Below are 20,721 nucleotides of genomic sequence, written 5' to 3' on the forward strand. Positions count from 1 at the left end.
GTCTTTAAGTTGTGTGTCTTCACACTCATATGTTAAGAAGAAAAATCAAAGATAGTTCTTATGCTTCGCACATAAAGGAGAAGTCAAGCCAGTAGAAATGGGAAGAGGCACAGTTTTATTGGCAAGACAGGCCTGTCATTACATCTCTCTAGTCCCCTCATGCTTCAGTCCTTAAATCCCCAAAGTGCATTTGCAGAGCTCAAGAATAGCTAATGAGGGAAGGTAGGGGGAGCCAATCAGAGAACAGGGAGGCTGTGTCCAGAACTTCTTGCGTACTCCTGCGCACTTACTCTTAGTCACTGAGATAAATCTCAGGGTAAGGGGGTACATTGCGTGACAGCACACAATCTAGACTCCTCAGCACTTCCTAGAGGTCAGGATCCTCTGACCACAGATGAAGTCAGTACATTCTGCTGAGTGCTCTGTTTCCTGTTGCAATAGACCTGAACTCAAGAGAGGCTGCCTCAGACCCCAGCAGAGATCCCCATTCATCATCCTGGTACATGGTGTGGGTGTGTTCACACTTGTTGCTCCATGAGAATGTGGATGGTCCATTAGTAGTAGGGATATTATATCTCAAGCAATGATTTCAGATCTCCTAAATCAGGGGGAGAGATATAGTTTCTATAATCTTCCCATTTCTCATACCTAGAGAAATGAGGCAATTTTTTTTAAAAGGACGGAAAGTTGATGCTACTTTTATTACATCTGGAGCTTTAAAATGTGGATGAAGCACTGAAGCCACAGCTCTCTGAGAAGATTGCAGTTTGAACTGGGCAGGCCCTGTTTAATAGAAAAGATTCAAGCAGGACATGAGTGGACTGCACAGCAGAAAAAACGACTTTGCTTTCTATTTTTGTGGTGACTCAAGGTTCTTTCTGGAAAATCAGAGAAGTTATTTTTTCTGTTGAGGGATGTTGGTCATAAATTTTTTATTGCGTGATTTTAATTACAAATATTTTTATTGTTTTATTTAGTTGTTTCATCCTCCCTCACCCTCCACATACTCCTTTATTCCACAAGTAATCACTTAAGGAGGCCTCATTAAAGAAGAGGATTACAGGGGCCACTCAGTAGTGCTCTTCTTAAATTAATCCATTAATTATTCTTCCCCCCCCCCTTTATTTCTCCACTAAATGCCATTGGGAAACAGAAAGAAAGGAGAAAAACTCTGTGATGAGTAGATTCCGGCAAGCCAAATTTCTGCCTTGATAATGCCCCAAAAAACATATCTTTGAGACCATCTCCTCACTCATCCTCCTCATTTGTGCCTAGTCCTTGATTTGCCCAGAATTCTGAAGTCTTTCAAAGTTTTTTTAAGTGTTGTTATTTTATGTATTTTTCTTTTTGTTCTGTTCACTTTACTTTGCATCAGCTTATGAAAAGTCTCCCCAAGTTTCTCTGAAGCTGTCCCCTTCACAGTTTCTATACTTTCTTGAGTCATGAGACATTTCTGAAGAGATTATGGAAAAGAAAAGACTCAGTAGCCCACACCTCTTTGGGTACTGTGTGGATAATCCATACCACTGTCCTTGGGATAACAGGAGGTGACTCTACCCCTTGCCTCCAGGCTATGTGGCACACATCTGCTGTGAAGAGATGGGGCTTATTCGGGACAATAAACCTGGAGATGTGGTTCTATCCTCTGGTCTGGAGATTCTAAGAGGACCTGGATCCAGAGTAAGTTTATCAAGGGATGAGAGAAAACCCTGTGATTTTCTGTGCAGGATTATTATCTAATAAGAGCCTGAAGATTATTGGAAAGTGCCCCCTCTATTCTTGGAGTTTTCAGTTGGTCCAGTCATTCTGGAAAGCAAGACCACTGCCAGGACTATTAGAAAAAGAGATGGAAGAAGAAGTAAGAAACCACACCTGGACAAAAATATTGATTTCATAAAAGCAAAGCAATGGAAATTAAGAAGGTGCGCAATGACTGGGAAAATGCTGAACTGTGGTATAAGAATGGAAATATAAAAAATATTTAAAAATACTGAACTGTGGTATAAGAATGGAAGGGGGCAAATATGCTATGAAAAATGAGGAAAGGGATGGTTTCAGTAAAATCTGGGAGGACATGATCAGAAAATAGCCGGTCTTTGGGAGGTGGGAGCTATTCTTACTCTGAGCCTCCTTGACCTTGTATTGAAATTTCATTTATTAGCAAAAATGTTGACTTTCCATGCTCAGTCAAAGACTATCTTTTAACATTTCTCTACTGCTTTATGCTTTGATAACTGCTTTCAGAAACATACTCACAGTAACTGTACATTAACGTCTTCAATGCACATATGAGAGGCTCGTTGAAGTTTACCTAAACATGATCACATAGCTAATCAGTTATAGAACTGGGATTCTCCTGACTCAGTCCAGTGTTCATTTTACCATTCTAGCTAGGTTTTATCTGTCGATGTCTACAGAGGAAAATTAAAACATTCCTAATAGGGACATGATTTAACACAGTTTGTTTGCAAGAGTTTGCAATGCAAGGCAACATTTCCCATCTGTTTTAATGATTTCACGAACTTTCGTCCGGGTGGATTTAACTATAATGAAATATATAGATATATAGAGAGAGATATGAAATCTATCTTTTCCCGAGATTCTTAGATTGGCCTACCTCTTAGCATTGCTGAATGACTGCTAAGCCAAAATGCTTTGCTTTTTTCTTAAAACAGTGCCTAAAGAGTAGTGGCCATTGACTGGCTCACTGGCACACTGACTGGCACACTCGGGCAGCTAGAATGTTAGATTCCACAAATACTGTGGTGTTTTGCTATTCACTAGAAAAAGGACTTGAATGTTACTAACTTAAAAATCTTTTGTATGGCACAGAATTGGAGTCTCACTAATAGAAGAAGGGCATCCCCCAGCAAGGTTCTGTGGAACTTTCTCAAAAGTTGTGCAAACCTAGTACTAGATCTCAGGAGGCAAAGTGGAAAATTCCATTTTCGGCTCTCACTTGTCGTACAATACTGAGTAGTTTTCTTCCACAGACTGTTCTATTCAAGCAGCTGCCTCATGTACGAATTTCTATTTTAAAATCAATCCAAATATGGCAAACTTGTATTTCTCTTCTTTTAAGGATGCCATGTATTTGGGGGCAAAGCATGAAATATCTGTGACTTTACTAGTATCAGGAATCCCCTTCACTGATACTGATCACAACAAAGTTTTGACTAAGTTCAATAGTTCTCCAACATTCTTGTCTCAAGACCCTTTAATACTTAGCAGTTGAGGACACTCCAATTTCTAATTTAGAAATTAACATGTATTATTATGAAAATATTTTGACCTCCTGGAACCTGTCTCATTATTCCCTGACCACAACTTTGAGAAGCTGTTGACTAGCTTTTTTTTCACACATTTTCATATGAATATCACAGTATAACCAGTGAGAGGCATACTATGGGTATACAAACATTACCATAGAGGAAACAGGTGAAGTAACTAGTCCATGGGCACACAGGTAGTGGCAGGGCAGGATCCAAGCCTTGCTTTTCTAACTCCAAGTCCAACACTCTTTTTCTCCTATACCAAACTGTCTCTACAGGATAAAGGTTAATTTTTTGGAGGGGAAGATAATGGTTCAATGACTATGACTTCATTTGTATAGAGAACTTCTAATATGTTGACTCCATCCATCAATGCAGAGTAGCAACTCCTCCTCCAGTCTCAGAGAACTGCCTGAAGAGAAGGAGAAAGGGCAAGGCACTACAAGGTTTAGGTCACATTTGCCCAGGATCACGGACTCACATATTGTCAGGGGCAGAGCTAAAACCCGATTCTTTACTGGGTCTTCTCTTATTCCATAGAGTAATTTAATTAACAACACATTTAGAGAGATTTTATTGTGTGTTTTAAGTTTTCTTAAGTCTTAGAGGATTATTTCTTCCCCATAAACATTTTACCATCTAATTGAGAATTCTCTATAGCAGACTTGGCAGAAATTCCTCTTTATATATTGTATGGCCAACAATTTGAAATAGTTGGAGTTGGCTAGGTCGCATAAGTATAAGCAATTTACATTTTGTATGGCTTAGAATGTTATCATAATGTAGCTTCAAAGAAGTTCGAAACCACCCCAATAGGGGCTTATAATTTTCTTTGGCTGCAGGTGACTGTTGGGTTTTTCTACTTTTTTTTTTAAGAGCAGCAGTTTTATTTGTTCACTAAATCACTTAACACTTGTACAAGTATTTGAAAGATTAATACTGCCTTCAGGACTTCAGGTCTGTATGAACCAGTTCAGAAATGTTCATTTACAGAGAGTCACAAAAATAGGTCAGGAGATAGAGTGCCTTAGATGTCTTCTCTCTACAGAACATGGCCAGTGCATCTCTTGCATTGGCCTTCCTCTGCGCTGGTGGCACAGGAGACCCTGGACCTCCCTCCCCAAGTGCACTAAATCCTGAAGCCTTGAGCCATCTGGGGCCTCCAGAGTGCACTGAGCATTGAGCCTGGAGCCAGCAATACCTGAGCTCAAACCCAGCTTTGAGAGCCATGGTCAGTCACTGGATCTTTGGCTACCTCAGTTTCGTCCCCCGTAAAATAGGGATCATTGGAGCATCTACCTCCCAAGAATATTGTGGGAATTATAGGAAATACATGTAAAGCTCTTAGCATAGTTCCTGGCATACATTAGGCACCTAATAATTGCTTGTTCATTACTTAGACTTTAAAAAATAGGCACCAGCAGGAGATCTGGGAGGAATCCTGGTTCCCCTCCCAGGGAGGTGGGAAGTCAGCTGCAGCTGGGTCGGAGAGCTCACTTCATGGCCTCCTGGGCCCAAACATCTTCTCCTTATCGTTAGAATGACGTCTCCCAGGTGTTACTGAGGCGGGAGTCCCTCCTCTCACCCTCCAACTCCTGCTCATCCGCCAGGGCCCTCTGGAGGACCACCCTGAGAGGCTCTTCCATGCCTATGATTGCCCAGCAAGAAGTAAATGAAGGGGTATGCGCTGCTCTTCAGAAAGACCAGGAGCTTAAAGGGCAAATAAAACAAGAAATTAAATGTCAAACCGGATATCGCGGCATGGATTCCCCTGGGCAGGCCACAGAGCAGGAACACGAGGACCGTGACCAGGATCAGAAGGTGGAGCCTGGGGGGCTGCCGGCGCTGGGAGCTGCACTGGACCCGCAGCAGCAGCGTCAGGCTGGACACGGACAGCACTGGGGCGAGGTGGATTAAGCACTCGTAAAGTAAGATGATTGTTAACATAAGTACAAAGAACAAAATCCGCTGCCCAGAAAAGAGTAGCCAGAGCCCAGAGGACAGCGCACACAGCTGCAGACGTGTGCTTGGGGCGGTGACATAGGTACCAAGCCGGGAAGAGCACGGCTAGACAGCGCTCGGTGCTGATCGCAGCCAGGACGTTCAGGCCTAAACAGTAAGACTTGCATGCGGCGTAGATAAATGCCGCGAACGGGAAAGTATCATAACCAAGGGTATAGTGTATGGAGATCAGAACAGCACAACACAGGAAGAGGGCGGCGGCCGCCGCCAGGTTGAGGATGTAGATTGAGAAGGGGTTCTTCTGGATGCGGAAGCCCAGGAGCCACAGGACCTCGCTGTTCCCCACCAGCCCAACCAGGGCAATGAGCAGTGAGAGCATCTCCATCCAGTCACTTAAATGAAACTCTGCTGGTGCTCCAAAAACCAAACTCTCACTTTCATTCCTCTCCCTTCCGTTGTCATAAACATAGTCCCACTGCTCAGGGGTGGTGGACACAGCCATGGTGTTTGGTCCCAGTCCCCCGAAGCCCGGCTCCTCTCAGACGCCCTGGAGACACCAAGATAAGGGAATGAATGCATCAGGGGCTTTTCCAGAGAATCACTCCCCTCCCTCTTCTGAGTAGTAAGAGCCTCCCCTTCCCCACTCCCTCTTTCTAGGGTTCAGCAAGGTGGCGTCATCTCCACTCAGAACGCTGGGCCAAAGTAAGAAATACTGTCTAATCTAGCCTCAGACACTTACTATCTGTGAAACCGTGGACAAGTTACTTGACATCTGTCTCTGCCTTAGCTTCTTTAACTGTAAAATAGAGCCAATAAGAACACCCACCTCACAAGGTGCTTCTGAGGATCAAATATGACAATATTTGTAAAGTGTTTTAACACATTGTAGGTGCTGAATATTTTCCTCTGTACTGGGGTTTTAGCGTGTAGAAATGAGCCTCTTGCAGATGAAGAGGGTGACACCTGCCTCTCCTCTTTTTCCCAAACAGGCCCCAAGCCAACCTTCATTTCTGTCTTCTCTTTCCTTAGATTGTGGAAGAATCCATGAGGACTTGGCTTCCTTCTGTGACCCATGCTGATAGGCTTAAACGTCAGCTGAACCTCTCAATTCAATGAAACATTTTTTCACTTATGTATGAACGAATGCATTTATTTCTTCATTTACTTATGAATTCAATCATAACTTCATAAATGTATCATAATTTAAAATATCTACCAACAGCTTTTCATTGCTTTTGTCATTTTTATTATTCAGTATCATGTGTCCCACCCAGAGTCAATCTTTTTTTAAATCAATAAATAAAAAGACAAAGAGAAAAATACTTCAGCAAAACTCACCATCATATTACCAATTCCAACACTGTACATGTTATTCAACACTTGCAGTTGCCCATCTCTGGAAAGGAGGGAAGGAAGTGTAATTATCTCTTCAGTGTGTGTGTGTGTGTGTGTGTGTGTGTGTGTGTGTGTGTGTGTGTGCGTGTGTGTGTAGCCACAATAAACACTAGTGAGCATAGGATACAGAGAGAAAAATCATTTTCCTACTGTGGGTGGGCAGAGGGGAGGAACCTACAGCACCAAGCAGTCACTTTATCCAAAACCAGGTAATTAAACAGTCCAGAACCAGACCAAATACAAGGATCAGGCTGTCTTTCTTATTTTTCTATTGCATGGTCCATTGCATCTTTGACAACTTATGTCTTTTAGGGACAGATGAACATGGCAAAGTCAGGGTATTTCTCCACAATGAGAAAATGATATAAATCAAGGAGATATGGTTGCCATTCAGACTGAATCAGAGGCTTGGGAGGAGACAATGGGGACAATAACATTGGCATACTCTGTCAGTAGGGATAGCTGAAAGATTCAATGCAAGACTGCCCCTCACTGCTAGGGACCAAGTTGAGAATATGTTTACATGTAATTGGGAAATATTATGGGAATTATGTAAAATATGCATCAAAAATTAGAAAAAGGGATCGTAAAAGGAAATTGCTAAATTCCTTAGTGCCAGAACATAGAACAAAGTGGAAGGAGAAAAAAAAAATGCTGGTTTCTTCAAGAGAGAAAACTTCAAATGAAAAATTCTGGGGATGTTATGGCCAAAATGCAAAATCAAAAGAGGAAAATCATTGCAAAAAAAAAAGAAATAATTCAAGTATTGAGGAGCCACAATCAGGATCACACATAATTTAGTTGCAGAGAACTTGTAATAAGATATTCCAGAAGGCAAAAGGTAAAGGTTTATAGTCATAACGTAACTTACACAGCCAAAGTGAATAAAATCTTCCATTAGAAAAATAGACTTTTAATGAAATGTAGGACTTCTAAGAAGCCCTGATGAAAAGATCAAGATTCTATAGAGCTTAGGATCAAACTTAGGAGTGAAGAGAAACATCAAAAGGTAAACAGAAATGAACAATGATTTAAAAAAATAAACTAACAAAGGTAAACAGTTTGCATTCTATTATGCAGAAATGGTGCACGTGTCCTTTCTAAACTTGAGCATCATCAGTGGACATGGAGGGAGTCTAATAAGAAAAAAGACTGTAAGGTCTGTTTTTTCTTGGTGATCTCAAGGAAAGAATGAAAAGTGAAGGGAAAAGGAATACATTGGATTGGGGGAGCAGGGAAAGGAAAGATTTGGAAAATTTTCTTAAAAAATCAAGATATGAAAGTTAATATGTAGACAAGCTGTGGGTGGGGATGGGAAATGGCAGACTTTCAAATAATGCTGTCATTCCAATTGATCCAAGTAGGAAAGAACACATGCAGAACGACGCACAGTTGGGTGAAGAAACACATTTCATTCAATCAGGAAATGTATGGGACAAAGGAGAATGGAGATCCAAAAAATTCAAGATTCAGTTAAGGAAGGTCCAGAAATGTTGAATCAGGGTTTCTTAGGCCATGATTACATGATCATTTATCACGTATCTTAAAGAGGGGATTGTTTTTTAGACACAAATTAGAAAACTCACTAACTGCTCTTTGACAGGTGAAATTCTTTAGTAATGTCAGTCCTTTGTCTCTACAGTCCAGTGAGGTAGAGTCAGGCATTGCCCAATGTGCAGTTTAATGAGTATCACTGTGGGGAAATTCTGCCTCTTTTCCTTTTCCAGGCTGATTCTGCCCTAAAGAGAAAGATACCCAACAAATGCCTATTATTTCTGTCCCTAACTCTTGGCAGCCTCTACTTGGTCTTCTAGACTGTCTTGGACAAATAGAACTGCACACATGGGACAGAGGGCTCAGAGTGGCCAAGAGCCACTCCAAGCTCAGCCTCTTTAAACACTCTTAATGTTTACACAAAGGACTCAATTACCTCTTGGACTCAAGTTGAGGTTTTTAAAGATCTCCTTAACCATTGCTTCATTGTCCGAATCTCCCCATTCTCCTGCTCCCTGCTTGTTCTCCTAAACCAAGGCTGCTGACCATGTGAGTGATCCCTTTCACAATCTGCTATAGAGGAGATAGACAATGCCATAAAATACCTCCCACATCCACCCTAAAGGAAAGAAGAAGGAGCTGAGTTAGTCTCGAAAAGTTCAGTGTCCAGGGGCCCAGGTCTCCTACTCTACTCCCCCCCAACCCCAGTGTGTACCCCTTCTAAACTGCTCTAGGTCTTGTTTTCTCTAAAATATTGCATGTTCTTACCCCTCCTACATGTTTTGTTACTTGATTTGTTATATGCTCCATGCCTTAATTACATATTTGATAAAAATTTTAGTGATGTTTCTGGTGCCCTACATTCAACTCTTCCCACCAACTTGATGTCATAAGAATAAAAACTAATTTTTTGTCTGACAATTCAATCAGTTTTCAAACCATGTAACAGTACTATCAATATTGCTGCTCTCCATCATAAAGGGAGATTTTAAAAAATAATTTTATAAAATATAGACAAAACCTGTCATGCTCACAGAAAATATCAACAATTACCCTCCTCAAGGACACACTTGTGTGTGTACATAAATATACATATTCATAAACACACAGGAAGATTAAAATGTTTGCATATACATACAAATACTTTGCTTATATATGCACACACATGTTCATGTGTATGGGTAGAAGGAAATGGAAATGAAGGCAGTCAAAGGATGGCATCTGAGCAATGGGATGGGTGGTTCAGAATCACTGGGATGACATTGCTATGGTGGAGTGGAAGCGCATTAACCATTGAGGAATTTGTTCACTTAGTCTCAAAGTACCTTAAACAAAAGAAACCTCCTAATTCTTGCATTTCCCAGCCAGTATCTTATAAATGTCTCTCTTCTCTTTCCTATAGTCAGGGAGTGTATTGGGGGGGGGAGGGGGCTGACCCAAGTTATATATAAATTGGAAGCATTTTAATTTTGATGTTTTTGCTTTGATATGTTAGTACTATGGCTCCTTTTTCCATCTTTTTATTCAGTTATTGTTGCTGTTTGTGCTTACTTCTGGAAGAAGACCAGGGCATCAGAAAGGTGATGCCATGACTTCTAAGTGAAAGGATTTAAGTTATAGAGGGCTGTGCAAAGTCACCAGCCTCAGCTTCTCCTCTGGGACCAGGTGGGGAGAGTGGCAAGATATAGATCAGGATGATTGGATAAGGCCCCAGATGTAATGGGCGAGATTGGGATCTTCTAAAGCTAAAGTCTTTCCCAGGGCTCTTAGCCTCAATTAATAGTTAAATTTAAGACATAAAAGGATTATATTAACATCTAAAAAATGCTGGCTCATTGTGAAACTATCACACATTGTATTGATGAAGTGTATTAGGATTGGATGGTTTTATAGAGACTCATCACACCAAATGAGCACCCAAGAGCTGCAGTGATGACTAAAAGATTTTCCTTTCATCTCCAAATGCGTAACCTAGAACTCTGTGAGTTGGGGTGTATCTCTGTGGCTCTCTTACATTGCTGGGGATCTAGATCTGCCCACTGTCATTGTCCACAGGAATGTCTCTTCAGAGTAGTTGTCCCAGGACTTCAGGTATCTGTGTGTGACTGGAGAGGGGGCATGGAAAGGGCAGGGTCCTAGAAGTTGTCAGGGCACAGGAAAGGAGAGGGCTGTAGAGTTCTTTACACATGGTACCTGCTGTGCCAGCAACCTTCACGTTCAACCTGCCCTGCCCCCAGGCCAGGGATCAATGATATGGGGGTTGTCGTCTCAGTGATCTCTAAGCCAGGCAGACACAGCCAGCCTCCCTCACCAGAATTAGAAATCTGCCCCAAAGCTCCTTCTGCTTTTCCTTCTCTAGACAGAGGTGGCAGCCTAGAGCAACAGACTTGGGTGACAAACTGCCCTTCTCTTCATTCTAGGTTACTGCCCTGCTCTAGTTGTCACTGAAGCTCGTGCTCAGAGAAATATATGATCTCTCTGACCCATCAGGAGTCACTGGGCTGAAGTCTTCTCTCAGCTCCCAATGTCTAAGGCCCAGAGCTCCCACAGAGCAAGTTTTCACTGCCCCAACCCTGAATTCTTCTAGCAGGTTTTCATCTCCCAAGTTCTCATACTTCAGTGACTTAAAGGAGAGCTTTGGGACTTCCAGTGACTCATCTTTTTTTTAAACAGGCACAACTCCACAAATTTCCCCTGTTTAATCAATGGTCCTTGGGAAATCCTGGGTCTCAAAATCATGACCTGATTGCTCACTGTTTTCACTTTTAGCCTGAAATGTGTCTGTGCAGATGACCTGGGTTATCATAATTCTTTGCAGATCCTGCAGTCTCCAGTGTGCTGTAGTAACCTTGGAATCCTTAAAAACATATTTACATTCTTTATCCTCCATTGTGTGATAATTGAAATATTATCTTTCCCTCTTTATAGCAAAGCCAACATAATATTCTTACCAAGGGAAGGTTAATTTTTCCCCAAGTTAAATATATACATTGATTTCAAATTCAGAGTACTGCTCATTTTTCTGTCATAAACTTCCCACATCCTGTCTTAAAGCTCTGTGTTTTCACACTTACATCTTAGTGGTCTTCTTAAAAAATTCAAAGGTAGTTCTTTTCCTTCTCCTCTGAAGTATTAAAATGTTCATCTACAACATTATAAAATATTTGGGAATCTACCTGCCAAAACAACCCATGACCTGTATGATCACAACTACAAAACAAATTTCACACAAATAAAGTCAGATCTAACTAACTGGAAAAATATCAGTTGCTAGTGGTTGGGTCAAGCTAATATAATAAAAATGACAATTTTACCTAAATTAAATTATATATTTAGTGCCATACTAATCAATTTACCAAAACACTATTTTGTAGAGGTAGAAAAAATAGTAATGATGCTGGTGGAGTTGTGACCTGATCCAACCTTTCTGGAGAGCAATCTGGAATTATGCCCAAAGGGCTATAAATAATTTCATACCCTTTGACTCATGAATACCACTTCTAGGGTTATATCCCAAAGCGATCATAGAAGTGGGAGGAAGACCCACATGTACAAAAATATTTATAGCAGCTCTTTTTGTGATGGCAAAGAATTGGAAATTAAGGGGGTGCCCATCAATTGGGGAATGGCTGAACAAGTTGTTGTATGTGCATGGAATGGAATACTATTGTGCTATAAGAAACGAGGAGCAGACGGTCTTCATATTTACCTGGAGAGGCTTATACGAACTGGTGCTGAGTGAGAAGAGTAGAGCCAGAGGGAATTTGTACACAATTACAGACACAATGTATGTGTGATGACCAACTTTGATAGACTGGACTCTTTTCAGCAATGCAGGGCTATAAGTCAATCCCAAAAGACTCAGGATGGAGAGAGATGTCTACATCTAGAGAAAGAACTAGAAAGAACAGAATTTGAATGCAGATTGAAGCAAACTATCTGCTCTCTTTCTTTTTCTTGTTTGGTTTTATTTCCTCTTTCCCATTGTTCATTCCATCTGATACAATCCTTCTTTATAACCTGACTAATGTCTAATGTGAAAGTATTTGCAGATCCTATACTTGATTGTATGCCGTCATGGGGGTGGGAGGGAAGGGAAGGAGAGAAAATTTGAAAATCAAGGAATTGTTGAATTGAATCTTGTAAACTAAAAATAAACAAACAAATCAATAAAGACCAAAAAAAAATGTTCATCTACAAACAGTGCTGATTAATGAATCAACATGTATTAAGTGCCTTCTATGGGCTAGTGAATGTTCTTAGTGATTTTGTGCTTATAAAATAAATATAAGTATATTCTTGAACAGAAATACTTATTTTTCCCCTTTAGTCATTGACATTTTCCATATAAAAAAGAACTTAAAGGGGGGGCAGAGCCAAGATGGTGGAGTAGAAGCACGACCTTTCCACAGCTCCGGCTTCCACCTTCCCCATTCCATGTAAAAAGGGGACTCTAAACAAACTTTGGAGCTGCAGAACCCACAAAATGACATAAAGAAGCTAACCTCCCACTGAGGACAGGCCGGCAGGCCGGCAGGAATTGGCCAGCACAGCGTTCTGGGAGCTGAGCCCAGCCCCATACCTGAGGCTTTAGCACCAGGGCGGGCCTGACCAGCCTTGGCCAGAGGGACTCCAGATCAGCAGCAGCATTGGCAGTTTCCAGATTTATCAACACATAGACACAAAGGACAAAGTGAGAGGTCAGTACAGTCTGGACTTTGGGACCAGTAAGTGGGAGTGCGTGGCTTTTATCCCTGGGGTGAGAAGCCACTGAGACTCTGGCACAGCCAGCCAGTGCCACGTGGTAGATTTAGCTCTTGGCCTGCAGAGTGTAGGGGGACCAAGCACCAGTCTGAGGGGTAATCGCTCTTGCTTTAACCTGCTTAAATCTGGACTGCAATCTAGGGTGGAGGTTCTGGGGTGTGTGTCCAGCTTGCCAGAGCGTGTGGAGACCTCAGAGAGGGCACCCATCTAATACCTCCAGCAGCTGAGAAAACCCCAGTGTCTGGGACGAAAGCTCCCCTGTCTGGTGGCAGAGTCCTACTGTGGCAAAAAGGCCATAAGTCAAGTAATTGAGTGACAAAATGAGCAGGCAAAGGAAACAAAGAAGACAGAAGATTCCAACATTACACTCCTATTTTGGGGACAAAAAGGAGCAAGGCATGGAACAGGAGGAAGACAGTGAAGTCAGAACTCCTGCACCAAAAGCTTCAAAGGAAAATACGAGCTGGTTACAGGCCATAGAGGACCTTAAGAAAGATTTTGAAAACCAAATAAGAGAAGTGGAGGAAAAATTGAAAAGAGAAATGAGAACAATGCAAGAAAATTATGAAATGAGAGTCAGCAGCTTGACTGAGGAAAATAATACCTTAAAAAACAGACTGACTCAAATGGCAAAAGAGGACCAAAAAGGCAACGAGGAGAAGAGTGCCTTAAAAAGCCTAATTTGCCTGATGGAAAAAGAATCTCAAAAACTCAATGAGGAGAATCATTGCTTCAGAATTATATTGGAGCAAATGGAAGCTAATGACTTTATGAGAAATCAAGATGCTGTTAAACAGATCCAAACAAATGAAAGAATAGAAGGCAATGTGAAATATCTCATGGGAAAAACCACTGACCTGGAAAATAGATCCAGGAGAGATAATTTTAAAAGTATTGGACTACCTGAAAGCCATGACCAAAGTAAGAACCTAGAAATCATCCTCCAGGAAGTTCTCAAAGAAAACTGCCCTGATATTTTAGTACCAGAGGGAAAAATAGAGGTTGAAAGAATCCACCAATCACCTGCTGAAAAAGATCCCAAAAATAAAACTCTTAGGAATATTATAGCCAGGTTCTGGAATTCCCAGATTAAGGAGAGAATATTACAAGCAGCCAGGAAGAAACAATTTGAATATTGTGGAAACACAATCAGGATAACCCAGGATCTGGCAGCTTCTACACTGAGGGATCGAAGGGCTTGGAATATGATATTCTGGAGGGCAAAGGAGCTGGGATTAAAACCAAGAGTCACCTACCCAGCAAAACTGAGTATCATGTTTCAGGGGAAAATATGGTCATTCAGTGGAATAGAGGACTTTCAAGCATTCTTGCTGAAAAAAACCAGAGTTGAATAGAAAATTTGACATTCAGATACAAGAAGCAAGAGAAGCATGAGAAGGTAAACAGGGAAAAGGAATCATAAGGAACTTAACAAAGTTGAACTGTTAACATTCCTACATGGAAAAACAATAATTGTAACTTATTAAACTTTTCTCAGTAGTTGAAGGGATTAGAAATATATATATATATATATATATATATATATATATATATTTGTCTATATATGAGGGTATATGGGCATATGAATACATATGTGAATGTGTGTATACATGTTTACAGGTATACATAGATAGAGGGCACAGGACCAATTTAACAGGAAGGAATGATACTTAAAAGGTGAAATTAAGAGGTGAGAGGAATATAATGAGAGGAGATGGGGAGAGACAGATTGGGGTAAACTATCTCATACAGAAGAGGCAAGGGAAAATGGTTACAATGGAGGGGAAGACTAGGAAGGCAAAAGGGAATGGGTCAACCTTATTCCCATTGAATTTGGCTTGAGGAGGGAGTGAAATACACACTAAATCGGGTATCTCACCCTCCAGGAGAATAGGGGGGGAAGGGAATGAGAGGGGGGATGATAGAAGGGAGGGTAGGCTGGGGAGGGGAGGGAGGTTGGAAGCACTCACTTCTGAAAATAGACGGGATCGAAGTGGGGAGTAGAGCGGGTGGGAGGTGGGATGGGAGGGAGGCAAGTGTAGTCAGTCTTTTACAGTGTATCTACTATGTTATTGTTCTGCATTAGCCACACATGTGCAACCTATACTGAACTGCATATCTTCCCAGTAGGGGTGGGTGACAGGGAAGGAGGGGAATGAATCTGGAATTGAAAGTTTTGAAATCAAATATCCAAATATGTGTGTATATATATATGTATATATGTGTGTATGTATATATATGCATATATATACTATTATTAATACCATCTTACATGTAATTGGGAAATGGGATGTGCAGGCACTGAGGCATAGAGATCCACTGGGAAAGTGGAAAGGGGTATGGGGGAAAATGTGGGAGAGAGTAGATTGGAGGAGGGGATATCCTGTGGGACTGCTATTTTGGGGCAGTGGGTGGGGGAGAAATGGGGAGAAAATTTGTAACTAAAAATCTGGCGGAAATGGAAGATGTAAATCAGAAGTTAATAAAGCATTTAAGAAAGAATTTAAAGAGTTTTTCAGTTTCATACTTAAGGAAAAGAGCTAATACCTAACATTTACACAGCATTGACTATATTCCACACTTTTACAATTATCTGAATTGATCCTTCCAAAAACCCTTTGTGGTAAATTCTATTATTATCCCATTTTACAGATGAGGAAACTGAGGAAAACAGATTAAGTGATGTGTGAGGTCACCAAACTACTAAGTGTCTGAGACTGGATTTGAACTCAGCTCTTGCCTTATTTCAGGCACAGTGTTCCTTTCCCTGAACCAACTAACTACCTCACCTTTATTTGTCTTTCTCAAACATTTTTTCTATAGACAAGATGGGAGACAAATGTTTAGGACAATGCTTTGCTAAATATAAAGAAATGATGTCTACTGAGTCTATGCTACTTTTGTAGAAATGTAGAATTAGGAAGGACATGGTGTCTGTCTTCCAGCATGTGAAATGTTTATAGGTAGAAAGGGATTAGGTTTATGCTATTTGAACCTAGTGGTGGAACAAGGAGCAATGGGAGCAGTCTGCTGAGAGATGAGGGGGGAAGTGTTGAACCTCTTCAAAATTAGAATCATCCCATAGTAATCTGGGTTACTTCAGGAGGTCTCCCTTATTTTAGATATTTGGGCAATCTACATCACTTCCTATTATGTCAGACTATGGATAAATAAGACTCTTGTACAGGCACAGACTGGGAGAGATGGACTCCTGGAGTCTTGACCTTTCCGAGATTGCATGACAGTCTAGAACTCTCTATAATGGAAATGCAATGAGTCTGGAATGACTATGAAGTCAAGATGGCTCTTTAAGATTATTACTTCCTTTTCCAGATGTTCACTAAGTACAAGGATACAGCCACCAAACTTGTCAACATTGAGAATCAAGAAATTATAAACAAAGAGATGAAAATCAGGTTCAATCTAAATGAACAAGAATGCTGAGGAAGGCAACTGCAGAATAAAAATATTCAAATAATTGTTCAAGTAGAAAGATATGTGGACAGATTGTTACCCCAAAAGGATTTTTGGTGAATATATAGAAGATAGGCTGTCTTAGAAGTAATGTAACTTCAGTAAACAGTAAGGAAGAAAATCTTTTCATGACTGTATTTCAGAAATTTGGAACCATTGTTTTATAAAAGGCACCAAAAGCACCTAATACCAACCACACCTATAGGCAAATCCCCTTGAACATATTTCCAGCATGTTGACAACTTGGATTCCCTTTGAAGGTCAGCAATGAGGGAGAACTCAATACATTCCAGAGGCAGCATCCCACTGCATCAGGAACTTTTTTGGTAAGTGTATTCTCACAGCAAGTCCCAATTTTACTTTTAGTAAGTTCTATTCATTTCTCTTTGTTCTCCCTTCTGGGATGAAGAAGAGCAAGATTAATCCTTCTTCCAGTTGACAGTCCTTTAAATCCTGGAGTGCAGCCCTTTTATACAACACAAAAGTAAGCTTTAGAATGACAGGTGAATTCCTATTAACAACCTTGAAGGACACACATTTATTACTAGAGAAAAAGTCAAAGTGAATGGAGAATCATCCATCTTCTCTGAGGTCTTTCCCAACTCCTCTTCCATTACTCAGTGACACTAGACTTTTCATTAATGATTACCACCACCCCCTTCCATGAAATGAGGGAGGTCAAAGAGATGGTTGAAGGATTTGTAAAATGTAAAAGGGATTTCTTCATTGTGTGAAAGCTTTACTGAGTTCCCTGCTAACTCTGAGTCTTTATAATTCTTAGAATAGAGTCTGAATGGTGAGAAAAAATGTGATTCCTGGAATTAGTAAAGGAGAGAAGAAGACACATATTCTGTCTACACACCATGAAATCTGTTCTTTTATCTGTGAAATGATCCCTTTACTTCAATGTATTCACTTTTTCAGTAGAGCTGAGAGTAACTCTTTTACCCATTCCCTTTCTAAATTAATTTGTCTTTTTCTATGCATGCACAGTTGGAGAGAAGGAAGGGAAAGCTGAAATAGAAAAAAAAAAACAAAGAAACGAATGTAAAAGGATAAGGGAGTGTAGAAGGGAAGAGAAGAAGCATTTATTGCTTTATTGATGATTCACTTAGAATTGTTCCTACAAATCCTGAGAGCCTAGACCTCTGTCACTAAGCAGAATCCCCAAGGGTGACAATGTAACCCAGTTCTTCTGCCTCTACACAGTTTTCTTCAGGGGAGAGAGAACAAATGTGCACTAAAGAGAAGGCATATATATCTGGATAAATGCTCTGTTTGACTGACCTGGGGCTGTCTGTAATATCATTTGATTGGAAATTCAAGCAAGAACAAGTGGCATCAAGAATTTAGAAATGTTCTTGAGGTTTCTGGTGTAGTAGAACTGTCTGAATAGAGCCCACAATCATTGAAAAGTGACTCCCCTAGGGGAATTATTATAGTATCTCTTCGCGACTTTATTCATGTCCCTCTTCCTCTGATTTGTGATTTGCCCACTTCCTCTCCATATGATGACACTGGATATTACTTTAATGACCTTGACCACATGCTATACAACCCAGGCCTATCTAATGATCAGGCTTTTTGCCTGAGTCCCCTGCTTTCTATGAGGTCCTGATTTGGAAGGGAAGCTTGATCAGATGAGGCAAGACCCTACTGAGTGCCCAGATTAAGGCAAGAAGCATGGTTCTCTCATATGGGTCTCTGCTTCAGTCTATTGAGATGATGGCCCAATGACCTGACCCACCCATATGTATCCACAATTGCTGCTTGATCGCTTGCATGTCATTACAGGACCATGAGAGAGATAAAAATCAAAAAATAGTGTGGATAATATCTTTTGAGTTGGGCATCAATTGCATTGGAGTAACGTAGATTTGTGTGAAAGTCATTTGCCTCAAACTCTCTTCCAGAGTAATCAGAATCCAGTGACAAGACAAAATCAGGATGACTGGTGATGGCTCAGGATAGAATAGCTGACCAAAACATCTTTGGTGTCTAACCAAGCTCTAAGTGCTTCACTGCACTGGCTTTAGCCACTTTCATGACTGTTGGAAGAAAAGGTTCTCATCTATGGGCTTGGGATAGATACCCCATTACCTCACTGATGGATTTGAGATCCTTGATTGGCTTCAAACTGGTTTAGCATATATGCCAAAATGGTTTACTAGAGTGTGGCTGTTGTGCATTGTGCAGCCTTTTGGAGCCACAGGTGAGAGCTGGGTGAATCAAGTGAATATCAAAAGAGGAAAGCAGCCCTAAAAAGAGCTCAGTAGTCATTATATTCGAAGTAATAGTGCTAACTCCAAGCCCCCACAATTCCAATGACAGTAAAGGATGGGAAATGAACAAGCAATTAAAAAAAAAAGAAACTGAGCATAAATGGTTACTATGGTCACAAAATAAAATGGTAACACAAACTCAGGGGAAGACAATGATGTCAAAGCAGCTACAACCAAAGACTCAAAGAAAAATGTGAATTAGACACAAACCCAAAAAACAATTCCTGGGAGAGGTTAAAAAGTGGCTTTAAAAATAAAATTAAAAGGGGAGAGTAAAAATGGTTTTAAAAAAAATGAAAGCAATGGAAGAAATTGTGAAAAGACATTTTTTTTATTTTGAAGAGGAGTGATCTCATGGAGTGATGTTTTGACTCACGTGTGAATTAGATTTTAGTGAGGCACAGCTAAACAAAATCTTTAGCTTTACTTTCTCTTCTGGAGTCATTGCAGTCCAATGGTAAGATAAATGTCAGGATGACTGGCAATGGCCCCAGATGCAGTCGATGACGTTGGCATCTTTGATATCTGACAAAGTTTTAAGCACTCCACAGCACCTCCATCATCTGTCTTCATGGCCAATGAAGTAAATTGTTCTGGTTCACTTTTTCCACAGCGGGGAGTTTTCATATTCTTGGAACATATATCCACCTGGCTCACCAATGGGTTTGATGTCTGTCGGTTACCATTGACCTAGTTTATCTGGTCGGCTAAGATGGTCTTATTGGGGTTTGACCACTGAACATACTATAGCTTCTTTGAACCACAAGTGAGATTTGGGTGAAGATGGACACCAAAGATAAATGAGCAGCCCTGGAAAGTGCACAGAAAGCCATCACAAGAGAGATGCTAGTCCTCCCTTAACAGTCCAAACACTCCAAGACAATCAACAACTTAGTAAAATAGACATCAAACTACAGAAGAAAATAAAACATTTAAAAACAAATGATCTGAAAAGTAGATCAAGAACATTTAATTTAAAATTATTGGTTTACCTGAAAACCATGATATGAAAGAGCCCAGCCACAATATTTCAAGAAATTGTTAAGAAAAACTGCCCCCAAATCCTAGACCCAAAGGGTAAAATAAAAATGTAAAAGTATCTACCATCACTTGAATCTAATTCAAGCATGAGTCAAGACGTCAAGCCATGATATCATCTGAAAGAAACAGAAAAATGAAAATTCCCAAGAATATTATATTCTAGACCTCCCAGTTCAAAGAGAGAAATACTTCAAGAATCCAGACAGAAATAATTCAGTTATCCTGGATGCACAGTCAGGATCCCACAAGATTCATCAGCTACTATATTAAAGGAGTAGAAACTTGGAATATGATATTTTGGAATGCAAAAAAAGGGCTTTACAATAAAAAATAATTTACCCAGAAAAACTGAGTAGAATACTGCCAGCTAAAAAAGGGTATTTAATTGAATATAGGAGTTTCAAGCATTCTTATCTTTTAAAATGACCAGAACTGAATAGAAAATTTGACGTTAAATACAAGACTCAAATGAAGCATAATAAAAATGAGCATGAAAGAGGAAATCATAAATGTTCAGTAAGGTTGAACTACTTGCCTTTCTGCATCTGAAGATGATACATGTATCTTCTTTTTTGTAATGTAATTTATTCATTAATAAAACTTACATACAGGTATTTATATGAATGTGTTTATCAATTCTCTCAGCAGATTCATTCTGAGTAATGCACATGGCACTAAACCATGAAGGTGAAAAGGGAAAAAAAATCAAACCTGCTAATTGTTCCCATGTAGTCAAGTTTCCTTTCTCCCCACAGAAATTATTAATGTATTTTTTCTATTAAAAACCTACACTTCCATGTTTTATTAGGATATGATGTTGATCTTTATCTAGTCAGTTGATAAACATTTATCAAGTACCTATTATGTGGTGAGTACTGTGCAAAGCCCCAGACCTGAGTTCAAGCATACTTCTAGTTATTATTCCCCACATGATCTCAGATAATATTTTTTATGATTTTTATGATTTTACTTCCCCAGGTCTCAGGTTCCTTTTGTGAAATTAGAGGGTTAGATTAAATGGCTTCTTAGGTCCTTTG

General features: G+C 40.2%; 1 protein-coding gene and 1 pseudogene across 1 annotated transcript in view; both read right to left on the reverse strand.

Annotated features, from left to right (window-relative positions):
* DHCR7 (7-dehydrocholesterol reductase) overlaps positions 1–20,721 on the reverse strand; it is a 300,532-nt gene that overhangs the window by 76,700 nt on the left and 203,111 nt on the right. The gene's annotated exons all lie outside the window — the stretch shown is intronic.
* Positions 4,808–5,736, reverse strand: LOC138144969 (mas-related G-protein coupled receptor member A-like; annotated as a pseudogene).

The sequence above is a fragment of the Petaurus breviceps genome, unplaced genomic scaffold (assembly GCF_028583685.1).
Source record: "Petaurus breviceps papuanus isolate PSGF00001 unplaced genomic scaffold, PetGlider_PUasm1.0 90721, whole genome shotgun sequence".
Lineage (NCBI taxonomy): Eukaryota > Metazoa > Chordata > Mammalia > Diprotodontia > Petauridae > Petaurus > Petaurus breviceps.